We start from the raw sequence: 12783 nt of genomic DNA on the forward strand, positions 1-12783 counted from the left end.
TTGCTGAAAACTGTCCACAATGTTCATTTCAACTCAAATAGACAGCACAGCAAAAATTGGACATCCAGAGTGCATCAAACATGATTGAGAGCTTTGTTTATGGAAAAGTGCTTATTTCTGCATTTCAATGTTGCAATTTGCTGAAAACTGTCCACAATGTTCATTTCAACTCAAATAGACAGCACAGCAAAAATTGGACATCCAGAGTGCATCAAACGTGATTTAGAGCTTGTGTATGGAAAAGTGCTTATTTCTGCATTTCAATGTTGCAACTTGCTGAAAACTGTCCACAATGTTCATTTCATCTCAAATACACAGCACAGCAAAAATTGGACATCCAGAGTGCATCAAACATGATTGAGAGCTGTGTTTATGGAAAAGTGCTTATTTCTGCATTTCAATGTTGCAACTTGCTGAAAACTGTCCACGGTGTTCATTTCAATTCGAATAGATAGCACAACAAACATTGGACATCCAGAGTAGATCAACATTTTTAGAGCTTGTTTATGGAAAAAAAACGTTCTATCTGTATTTCAATGATGCAAATTGCTGAAAACTGTCAACACTGTTCATTTAGACAGCACAGCAAAAACTGGACATCCAGAGTGCATCAAACGTGATTTAGAGCTTGTGTATGGAAAAGTGCTTATTTATGCATTTCAATGTTGCAACTTGCTGAAAACTGTCGACACTGTTCATTTAGACAGCACAGCAAAAACTGGACATCCAGAGTGCATCAAACGTGATTTAGAGCTTGTGTATGGAAAAGTGCTTATTTCTGCATTTCAATGTTGCAATTTGCTGAAAACTATCCACAATGTTCATTTCATCTCAAATACACAGCACAGCAAAAATTGGACATCCAGAGTGCATCAAACGTGATTTAGAGCTTGTGTATGGAAAAGTGCTTATTTCTGCATTTCAATGTTGCAACTTGCTGAAAACTGTCCACAATGTTCATTTCAACTCAAATAGACAGCACAGCAAAAAATTGGACATCCAGAGTGCATCAAACATGATTGAGAGCTTTGTTTATGGAAAAGTGCTTATTTCTGCATTTCAATGTTGCAATTTGCTGAAAACTGTCCACAATGTTCATTTCAACTCAAATAGACAGCACAGCAAAAATTGTACATCCAGAGTGCATCAAAACATGATTTAGAGCTTGTTTATGGATAAGTGCTTATTTCTGCATTTCAATGTTGCAACTTGCTGAAAACTGTCCACAATGTTCATTTCAATTCAAATAGACAGCACAGCAAAAATTGGACATCCAGAGTGCATCAAACATGATTTAGAGTTTTGTTTATGGAAAATTTATTTCTGCATTTCAATGTTGCAACTTGCTGAAAACTGTCCACAATGTTCATTTCATTCAAATAGACAGCACAGCAAAATTGGACATCCAGAGTGCATCAAACATGATTTAGAGCTTGTTTATGGAAAAGTGCTTATTTCTGCATTTCAATGTTGCAACTTGCTGAAAACTGTCAACACTGTTCATTTAGACAGCACAGCAAAAACTGGACATCCAGAGTGCATCAAACGTGATTTAGAGCTTGTGTATGGAAAAGTGCTTATTTCTGCATTTCAATGTTGCAATTTGCTGAAAACTATCCACAATGTTCATTTCATCTCAAATACACAGCACAGCAAAAATTGGACATCCAGAGTGCATCAAACGTGATTTAGAGCTTGTGTATGGAAAAGTGCTTATTTCTGCATTTCAATGTTGCAACTTGCTGAAAACTGTCCACAATGTTCATTTCAACTCAAATAGACAGCACAGCAAAAAATTGGACATCCAGAGTGCATCAAACATGATTGAGAGCTTTGTTTATGGAAAAGTGCTTATTTCTGCATTTCAATGTTGCAATTTGCTGAAAACTGTCCACAATGTTCATTTCAACTCAAATAGACAGCACAGCAAAAATTGGACATCCAGAGTGCATCAAACATGATTGAGAGCTTTGTTTATGGAAAAGTGCTTATTTCTGCATTTCAATGTTGCAACTTGCTGAAAACTGTCAACAATGTTCATTTCATCTCAAATACACAGCACAGCAAAAACTGGACATCCAGAGTGCATCAAACATGATTTAGAGCTTGTTTATGGAAAAGTGCTTATTTCTGCATTTCAATGTTCAATGAAAACTGTGCGGGTTCTATGCAAAAATTGGACAAAGTGCATCAAATATGATCTTAGAGCTTGTTTATGGAAAAAACGCTTTATCTGTATTTCATTGCAACTTCTGAAAACTGTCCACACTGTTCATTTAGACAGCACAGCAAAAATTGGACATCCAGAGTGCATCAAACATGATTTAGAGCTTGTGTATGGAAAAGTGCTTATTTCTGCATTTCAATGTTGCAACTTGCAGAACACTGTCAACGGGGTTCATTTTAACTTGTATAGACAGCAACAGCAAAAATTGGACATCCAGAGTGCATCAAACGTGATTTAGAGCTTGTTTATGGAAAAGTGCTTATTTCTGCATTTCAATGTTGCAATTTGCTGAAAACTGTCCACAATGTTCATTTCAACTGAAATAGACAGCACAGCAAAAACTGGACATCCAGAGTGCATCAAACATGATTGAGAGCTTTGTTTATGGAAAAGTGCTTATTTCTGCATTTCAATGTTGCAACTTGCTGAAAACTGTCCACGGTGTTCATTTCAATTCGAATAGATAGCACAACAAACATTGGACATCCAGAGTGCATCAAACGTGATTTAGAGCTTGTGTATGGAAAAGTGCTTATTTCTGCATTTCAATGTTGCAACTTGCTGAAAACTGTCCACAATGTTCATTTCAACTCAAATAGACAGCACAGCAAAAATTGGACATCCAGAGTGCATCAAACGTGATTTAGAGCTTGTGTATGGAAAAGTGCTTATTTCTGCATTTCAATGTTGCAATTTGCTGAAAACTGTCCACAATGTTCATTTCATCTCAAATACACAGCACAGCAAAAATTGGACATCCAGAGTGCATCAAACGTGATTTAGAGCTTGTGTATGGAAAAGTGCTTATTTCTGCATTTCAATGTTGCAACTTGCTGAAAACTGTCCACAATGTTCATTTCAACTCAAATAGACAGCACAGCAAAAATTGGACATCCAGAGTGCATCAAACATGATTGAGAGCTTTGTTTATGGAAAAGTGCTTATTTCTGCATTTCAATGTTGCAATTTGCTGAAAACTGTCCACAATGTTCATTTCAACTCAAATAGACAGCACAGCAAAAATTGGACATCCAGAGTGCATCAAACATGACTGAGAGCTTTGTTTATGGAAAAGTGCTTATTTCTGCATTTCAATGTTGCAATTTGATGAAAACAGTCCACAATGTTCATTTCATCTCAAATACACAGCACAGCAAAAATTGGACATGCAGAGTGCATCAAACATGATTGAGAGTTTTGTTTATGGAAAAGTGCTTATTTCTGCATTTCAATGTTGCAACTTGCAGAAAACTGTCAACGGGGTTCATTTTAACTTGTATAGACAGCAACAGCAAAAATTGGACATCCAGAGTGCATCAAACGTGATTTAGAGCTTGTTTATGGAAAAAACGCTTTTTCTGTATTTCAATGTTGCACCTTGCTGAAAACTGTCCACAATGTTCATTTCAACATTTCAACAGAGTGCATCAAACATTATTGAGAGCTTTGTTTATGGAAAAGTGCTTGTTTTTGTATTTCAATGATGCAACTTGCTGAAAACTGTCCACGGTGTTCATTTCAATTCGAATAGATAGCACAACAAACATTGGACATCCAGAGTGCATCAAACGTGATTTAGAGCTTGTGTATGGAAAAGTGCTTATTTCTGCATTTCAATGTTGCAACTTGCTGAAAACTGTCAACAATGTTCATTTCAACTCAAATAGACAGCACAGCAAAAATTGGACATCCAGAGTGCATCAAACATGACTGAGAGCTTTGTTTATGGAAAAGTGCTTATTTCTGCATTTCAATGTTGCAATTTGCTGAAAACTGTCCACAATGTTCATTTCATCTCAAATACACAGCACAGCAAAAATTGGACATCCAGAGTGCATCAAACATGATTGAGAGCTTTGTTTATGGAAAAGTGCTTATTTCTGCATTTCAATGTTGCAACTTGCAGAAAACTGTCAACGGGGTTCATTTTAACTTGTATAGACAGCAACACAAAATTGGACATCAGAGTGCATCAAATATTTTTAGAGCTTGTTTATGGAAAAAAACGCTTTTTCTGTATTTCAATGTTGCAAAAATTGGACATCCAGAGTGCATCAAACATGATTGAGAGCTTGTTTATGGAAAAGTGCTTATTTCTGTATTTCAATGTTGCAACTTGCTGAAAACTGTCCACGGTGTTCATTTCAAGAATAGATAGCACAACAAACATTGGACATCCAGAGTGCATCAAACGTGATTTAGAGCTTGTGTATGGAAAAAATCTTATTTCTGTAGCTCATTGTTGCAACTTGCTGAAAACTGTCCACAATGTTCATTTCATCTCAAACAGACAGCGCAGCAAAAATTGTACATCCAGAGTGCATCAAACATGATTTAGAGCTTGTGTATGGAAAAGTGCTTATTTCTGCATTTCAATGTTGCAACTTGCAGAAAACTGTCACACTGTTCATTTAGACAGCACAGCAAAAATTGGACATCCAGAGTGCATCAAACATGATTTAGAGCTTTGTTTATGGAAAAGTGCTTATTTCTGCATTTCAATGTTGCAACTTGCTGAAAACTGTCCACAATGTTCATTTCAACTCAAATAGACAGCACAGCAAAATTGGACATCCAGAGTGCATCAAACATGATTTAGAGCTTGTGTATGGAAAAGTGCTTATTTCTGCATTTCAATGTTGCAACTTGCTGAAAACTGTCCACAATGTTCATTTCATCTCAAATACACAGCACAGCAAAAATTGGACATCCAGAGTGCATCAAACATGATGGAGAGCTTTGTTTATGGAAAAGTGCTTATTTCTGCATTTCAATGTTGCAACTTGCTGAAAACTGTCAACGGGGTTCATTTTAACTTGTATAGACAGCACAACAAACATTGGACATCCAGAGTGCATCAAATATGATTTAGAGCTTGTTTATGGAAAAGTGCTTATTTCTGCATTTCAATGTTGCAACTTGCTGAAAACTGTCCACAATGTTCATTTCATTCAAATACACAGCACAGCAAAAATTGACATCCAGAGTGCATCAAAACATGATTGAGAGCTTGTGTATGGAAAAGTGCTTATTTCTGCAGTTCAATATTGCAACTTGCTGAAAACTGTCCACGGTGTTCATTTCAATTCAGACAGATAGCACAACAAACATTGGACATCCAGAGTAGATCAACATTTTTAGAGCTTGTTTATGGAAAAAAACGTTTTATCTGTATTTCAATGATGCAAATTGCTGAAAACTGTCAACACTGTTCATTTAGACAGCACAGCAAAAACTGGACATCCAGAGTGCATCAAACGTGATTTAGAGCTTGTGTATGGAAAAGTGCTTATTTCTGCATTTCAATGTTGCAACTTGCTGAAAACTGTCGACACTGTTCATTTAGACAGCACAGCAAAAACTGGACATCCAGAGTGCATCAAACGTGATTTAGAGCTTGTGTATGGAAAAGTGCTTATTTCTGCATTTCAATGTTGCAATTTGCTGAAAACTATCCACAATGTTCATTTCATCTCAAATACACAGCACAGCAAAAATTGGACATCCAGAGTGCATCAAACGTGATTTAGAGCTTGTGTATGGAAAAGTGCTTATTTCTGCATTTCAATGTTGCAACTTGCTGAAAACTGTCCACAATGTTCATTTCAACTCAAATAGACAGCACAGCAAAAACTGGACATCCAGAGTGCATCAAACATGATTGAGAGCTTTGTTTATGGAAAAGTGCTTATTTCTGCATTTCAATGTTGCAATTTGCTGAAAACTGTCCACAATGTTCATTTCAACTGAAATAGACAGCACAGCAAAAACTGGACATCCAGAGTGCATCAAACATGACTGAGAGCTTTGTTTATGGTGCTTATTTCTGCATTTCAATGTTGCAACTTGCTGAAAACTGTCCACACTGTTCATTTCAACTCAAATAGACAGCACAGCAAAAATTGGACATCCAGAGTGCATCAAACGTGATTTAGAGCTTGTTTATGGAAAAGTGCTTATTTCTGCATGCTGAAAACTGTCCACAATGTTCATTTCATTTCAATGTTGCAAAACTTGGAAAACATCCAGAATAGATAGCACATCAAACGACATCCAGAGTGCATCAAACGTGATTTAGAGCTTGTGTATGGAAAAGTGCTTATTTCTGCATTTCAATGTTGCAACTTGCTGAAAACTGTCCACAATGTTCATTTCAACTCAGCACAGCAAAAAGCTGGACATCCAGAGTGCATCAAACGTGATTTAGAGCTTGTGTATGGAAAAGTGCTTATTTCTGCATTTCAATGTTGCAACTTGCTGAAAACTGTCCACAATGTTCATTTCAACTCAAATAGACAGCACAGCAAAAATTGGACATCCAGAGTGCATCAAACATGATTTAGAGCTTGTGTATGGAAAAGTGCTTATTTCTGCATTTCAATGTTGCAACTTGCAGAAAACTGTCAACGGGTTCATTTTAACTTGTATAGACAGACAACAGCAAAAATTGGACATCCAGAGTGCATCAAACATGATTAGAGCTTTGTTTATGGAAAAGTGCTTATTTCTGCATTTCAATGTTGCAACTTGCTGAAAACTGTCCACGGTGTTCATTTCAATTCGAATAGATAGCACAACAAACATTGGACATCCAGAGTGCATCAAACGTGATTTAGAGCTTGTGTATGGAAAAGTGCTTATTTCTGCATTTCAATGTTGCAACTTGCTGAAAACTGTCCACAATGTTCATTTCAACTCAAATAGACAGCACAGCAAAAATTGTACATCCAGAGTGCATCAAACGTGATTTAGAGCTTGTGTATGGAAAAGTGCTTATTTCTGCATTTCAATGTTGCAACTTGCTGAAAACTGTCCACACTGTTCATTTAGACAGCACAGCAAAAACTGGACATCCAGAGTGCATCAAACGTGATTTAGAGCTTGTGTATGGAAAAGTGCTTATTTCTGCATTTCAATGTTGCAACTTGCTGAAAACTGTCCACGGTGTTCATTTCAACTCAAATAGACAGCACAGCAAAAATTGGACATCCAGAGTGCATCAAACATGATTTAGAGCTTGTGTATGGAAAAGTGCTTATTTCTGCATTTCAATGTTGCAACTTGCTGAAAACTGTCCACAATGTTCATTTCATCTCAAATACACAGCACAGCAAAAATTGGACATCCAGAGTGCATCAAACATGATTTAGAGCTTTGTTTATGGAAAAGTGCTTATTTCTGCATTTCAATGTTGCAACTTGCTGAAAACTGTCCACAATGTTCATTTAACTCAAATAGACAGCAACAGCAAAAATTGGACATCCAGAGTGCATCAAATATGATCTTAGAGCTTGTTTATGGAAAAGTGCTTATTTCTGATTTCAATGTTGCAACTTGCTGAAAACTGTTGTTTAGACAGCACAGCAAAAATGGACATCCAGAGTGCATTGATTTAGAGCTTGTGTATGGAAAAGTGCTTATTTCTGCATTTCAATGTTGCAACTTGCTGAAAACTGTCCACGGTGTTCATTTCAATTCAGACAGATTAGCACAACAAACATTGGACATCCAGAGTAGATCAACATTTTTAGAGCTTGTTTATGGAAAAAAACGTTTTATCTGTATTTCAATGATGCAACTTGCTGAAAACTGTCAACACTGTTCATTTAGACAGCACAGCAAAAACTGGACATCCAGAGTGCATCAAACGTGATTTAGAGCTTGTGTATGGAAAAGTGCTTATTTCTGCATTTCAATGTTGCAACTTGCTGAAAACTGTCCACACTGTTCATTTAGACAGCACAGCAAAAACTGGACATCCAGAGTGCATCAAACGTGATTTAGAGCTTGTGTATGGAAAAGTGCTTATTTCTGCATTTCAATGTTGCAACTTGCTGAAAACTGTCCACAATGTTCATTTCAACTCAAATAGACAGCACAGCAAAAATTGGACATCCAGAGTGCATCAAACATGATTTAGAGCTTGTGTATGGAAAAGTGCTTATTTCTGCATTTCAATGTTGCAACTTGCTGAAAACTGTCACAATGTTCATTTCAACTCAAATAGACAGCACAGCAAAAATTGGACATCCAGAGTGCATCAAACATGATTGAGAGCTTTGTTTATGGAAAAGTGCTTATTTCTGCATTTCAATGTTGCAACTTGCTGAAAACTGTCCACGGTGTTCATTTCAATTGAATAGATAGCACAACAAACATTGGACATCCAGAGTGCATCAAACGTGATTTAGAGCTTGTGTATGGAAAAGTGCTTATTTCTGCATTTCAATGTTGCAACTTGCTGAAAACTGTCCACGGTGTTCATTTAATTCGAATAGATAGCACAACAAACATTGGACATCCAGAGTGCATCAAACGTGATTTAGAGCTTGTGTATGGAAAAGTGCTTATTTCTGCATTTCAATGTTGCAACTTGCTGAAAACTGTCCACAATGTTCATTTTCAAATAGACAGCACAGCAAAAATTGGACATCCAGAGTGCATCAAACATGATTTAGAGCTTGTGTATGGAAAAGTGCTTATTTTCATTTCAATGTTGCAACTTGCTGAAAACTGTCCACAATGTTCATTTCAACTCAAATAGACAGCACAGCAAAAATTGTACATCCAGAGTGCATCAAAACATGATTTAGAGCTTGTGTATGGAAAAGTGCTTATTTCTGCATTTCAATGTTGCAACTAGCAGAACACTGTCAACGGGGTTCATTTTAATGTATAGACAGCAACAGCAAAAATTGGACATCCAGAGTGCATCAAACATGATTGAGAGCTTTGTTTATGGATAAGTGCTTATTTCTGCATTTCAATGTTGCAACTTGCTGAAAACTGTCCACGGTGTTCATTTCAATTCGAATAGATAGCACAACAAACATTGGACATCCAGAGTGCATCAAACGTGATTTAGAGCTTGTGTATGGAAAAGTGCTTATTTCTGCATTTCAATGTTGCAACTTGCTGAAAACTGTCCACAATGTTCATTTCAACTCAAATAGACAGCACAGCAAAAATTGTACATCCAGAGTGCATCAAAACATGATTTAGAGCTTGTGTATGGAAAAGTGCTTATTTCTGCATTTCAATGTTGCAACTAGCAGAACACTGTCAACGGGGTTCATTTTAACTTGTATAGACAGCAACAGCAAAAATTGGACATCCAGAGTGCATCAAACATGATTGAGAGCTTGTGTATGGAAAAGTGCTTATTTCTGCATTTCAATGTTGCAACTAGCAGAACACTGTCAACGGGGTTCATTTTAACTTGTATAGACAGCAACAGCAAAAATTGGACATCCAGAGTGCATCAAACATGATTGAGAGCTTTGTTTATGGATAAGTGCTTATTTCTGCATTTCAATGTTGCAACTTGCTGAAAACTGTCCACGGTGTTCATTTCAATTCGAATAGATAGCACAACAAACATTGGACATCCAGAGTGCATCAAACGTGATTTAGAGCTTGTGTATGGAAAAGTGCTTATTTCTGCATTTCAATGTTGCAACTTGCTGAAAACTGTCCACGGTGTTCATTTTAATTCGAATAGATAGCACAACAAACATTGGACATCCAGAGTGCATCAAACGTGATTTAGAGCTTGTGTATGGAAAAGTGCTTATTTCTGCATTTCAATGTTGCAACTTGCTGAAAACTGTCAACAATGTTCATTTCATCTCAAATACACAGCACAGCAAAAATTGTACATCCAGAGTGCATCAAAACATGATTTAGAGCTTGTGTATGGAAAAGTGCTTATTTCTGCATTTCAAAAACTGTCCACGGTGTTCAATTCAAATAGACAGCACAGCAAAAATTGACATCCAGAGTGAAACATGATTTAGAGCTTGTTTATGGAAAAGTGCTTATTTCTGCATTTCAATGTTCAATGTTCATTTTAGACAGCACAGCAAAAATTGACATCCAGAGTGCATCAAACGTGATTTAGAGCTTGTGTATGGAAAAGTGCTTATTTCTGCATTTCAATGTTGCAACTTGCTGAAAACTGTCACAATGTTCATTTCATCTCAAATAGACAGCACAGCAAAAATTGTACATCCAGAGTGCATCAAAACATGATTTAGAGCTTGTGTATGGAAAAGTGCTTATTTCTGCATTTCAATGTTGCAACTAGCAGAACACTGTCAACGGGGTTCATTTTAACTTGTATAGACAGCAACAGCAAAAATTGGACATCCAGAGTGCATCAAACATGATTGAGAGCTTGTGTATGGAAAAGTGCTTATTTCTGCATTTCAATGTTGCAACTAGCAGAACACTGTCAACGGGGTTCATTTTAACTTGTATAGACAGCAACAGCAAAAATTGGACATCCAGAGTGCATCAAACATGATTGAGAGCTTTGTTTATGGATAAGTGCTTATTTCTGCATTTCAATGTTGCAACTTGCTGAAAACTGTCCACGGTGTTCATTTCAATTCGAATAGATAGCACAACAAACATTGGACATCCAGAGTGCATCAAACGTGATTTAGAGCTTGTGTATGGAAAAGTGCTTATTTCTGCATTTCAATGTTGCAACTTGCTGAAAACTGTCCACGGTGTTCATTTTAATTCGAATAGATAGCACAACAAACATTGACGGACATCCAGAGTGCATCAAACGTGATTTAGAGCTTGTGTATGGAAAAGTGCTTATTTCTGCATTTCAATGTTGCAACTTGCTGAAAACTGTCAACAATGTTCATTTCATCTCAAATACACAGCACAGCAAAAATTGTACATCCAGAGTGCATCAAAACATGATTTAGAGCTTGTGTATGGAAAAGTGCTTATTTCTGCATTTCAATGTTGCAACTAGCAGAACACTGTCAACGGGGTTCATTTTAACTTGTATAGACAGCAACAGCAAAAATTGGACATCCAGAGTGCATCAAACATGATTGAGAGCTTTGTTTATGGATAAGTGCTTATTTCTGCATTTCAATGTTGCAACTTGCTGAAAACTGTCCACGGTGTTCATTTCAATTCGAATAGATAGCACAACAAACATTGGACATCCAGAGTGCATCAAACGTGATTTAGAGCTTGTGTATGGAAAAGTGCTTATTTCTGCATTTCAATGTTGCAACTTGCTGAAAAACTGGACATCCAGAGTGCATCAAACGTGATTTAGAGCTTGTGTATGGAAAAGTGCTTATTTCTGCATTTCAATGTTGCAACTTGCTGAAAACTGTCAACAATGTTCATTTCAACTCAAATAGACAGCACAGCAAAAATTGGACATCCAGAGTGCATCAAAACATGATTTAGAGCTTGTGTATGGAAAAGTGCTTATTTCTGCATTTCAATGTTGCAACTTGCTGAAAACTGTCAACTGTTCATTTCATTGTATAGACAGCACAGCAAAAATTGGACATCCAGAGTGCATCAAACATGATTTAGAGCTTGTGTATGGAAAAGTGCTTATTTCTGCATTTCAATGTTGCAACTTGCTGAAAACTGTCAACAATGTTCATTTCAATCTCAAATACAGCACAGCAAAAATTGGACATCCAGAGTGCATCAAACATGATTTAGAGCTTGTGTATGGAAAAGTGCTTATTTCTGCATTTCAATGTTGCAACTTGCTGAAAACTGTCCACGGTGTTCATTTCAATTCGAATAGATAGCACAACAAACATTGGACATCCAGAGTGCATCAAACGTGATTTAGAGCTTGTGTATGGAAAAGTGCTTATTTCTGCATTTCAATGTTGCAACTTGCTGAAAACTGTCCACGGTGTTCATTTTAATTCGAATAGATAGCACAACAAACATTGGACATCCAGAGTGCATCAAACGTGATTTAGAGCTTGTGTATGGAAAAGTGCTTATTTCTGCATTTCAATGTTGCAACTTGCTGAAAACTGTCCACAATGTTCATTTCAACTCAAATAGACAGCACAGCAAAAATTGTACATCCAGAGTGCATCAAAACATGATTTAGAGCTTGTGTATGGAAAAGTGCTTATTTCTGCATTTCAATTTGGCAACTTGCTGAAAACTGTCCACAATGTTCATTTCAACTCAAATAGACAGCACAGCAAAAATTGGACATCCAGAGTGCATCAAAAACGTGATTTAGAGCTTGTGTATGGAAAAGTGCTTATTTCTGCATTTCAATGTTGCAACTTGCTGAAAAAACAATGTTCATTTCATCTCAAATACACAGCACAGCAAAAATTGTACATCCAGAGTGCATCAAAACATGATTTAGAGCTTGTGTATGGAAAAGTGCTTATTTCTGCATTTCAATGTTGCAACTTGCTGAAAACTGTCCACAATGTTCATTTTAACTTGTATAGACAGCAACAGCAAAAATTGGACATCCAGAGTGCATCAAACATGATTGAGAGCTTGTGTATGGAAAAGTGCTTATTTCTGCATTTCAATGTTGCAACTAGCAGAACACTGTCAACGGGGTTCATTTTAACTTGTATAGACAGCAACAGCAAAAATTGGACATCCAGAGTGCATCAAACATGATTGAGAGCTTTGTTTATGGATAAGTGCTTATTTCTGCATTTCAATGTTGCAACTTGCTGAAAACTGTCCACGGTGTTCATTTCAATTCGAATAGATAGCACAACAAACATTGGACA

The sequence above is a fragment of the Oncorhynchus masou genome, unplaced genomic scaffold, assembly GCF_036934945.1.
Source record: "Oncorhynchus masou masou isolate Uvic2021 unplaced genomic scaffold, UVic_Omas_1.1 unplaced_scaffold_1651, whole genome shotgun sequence".
Classification (NCBI taxonomy): Eukaryota; Metazoa; Chordata; class Actinopteri; order Salmoniformes; family Salmonidae; genus Oncorhynchus; species Oncorhynchus masou.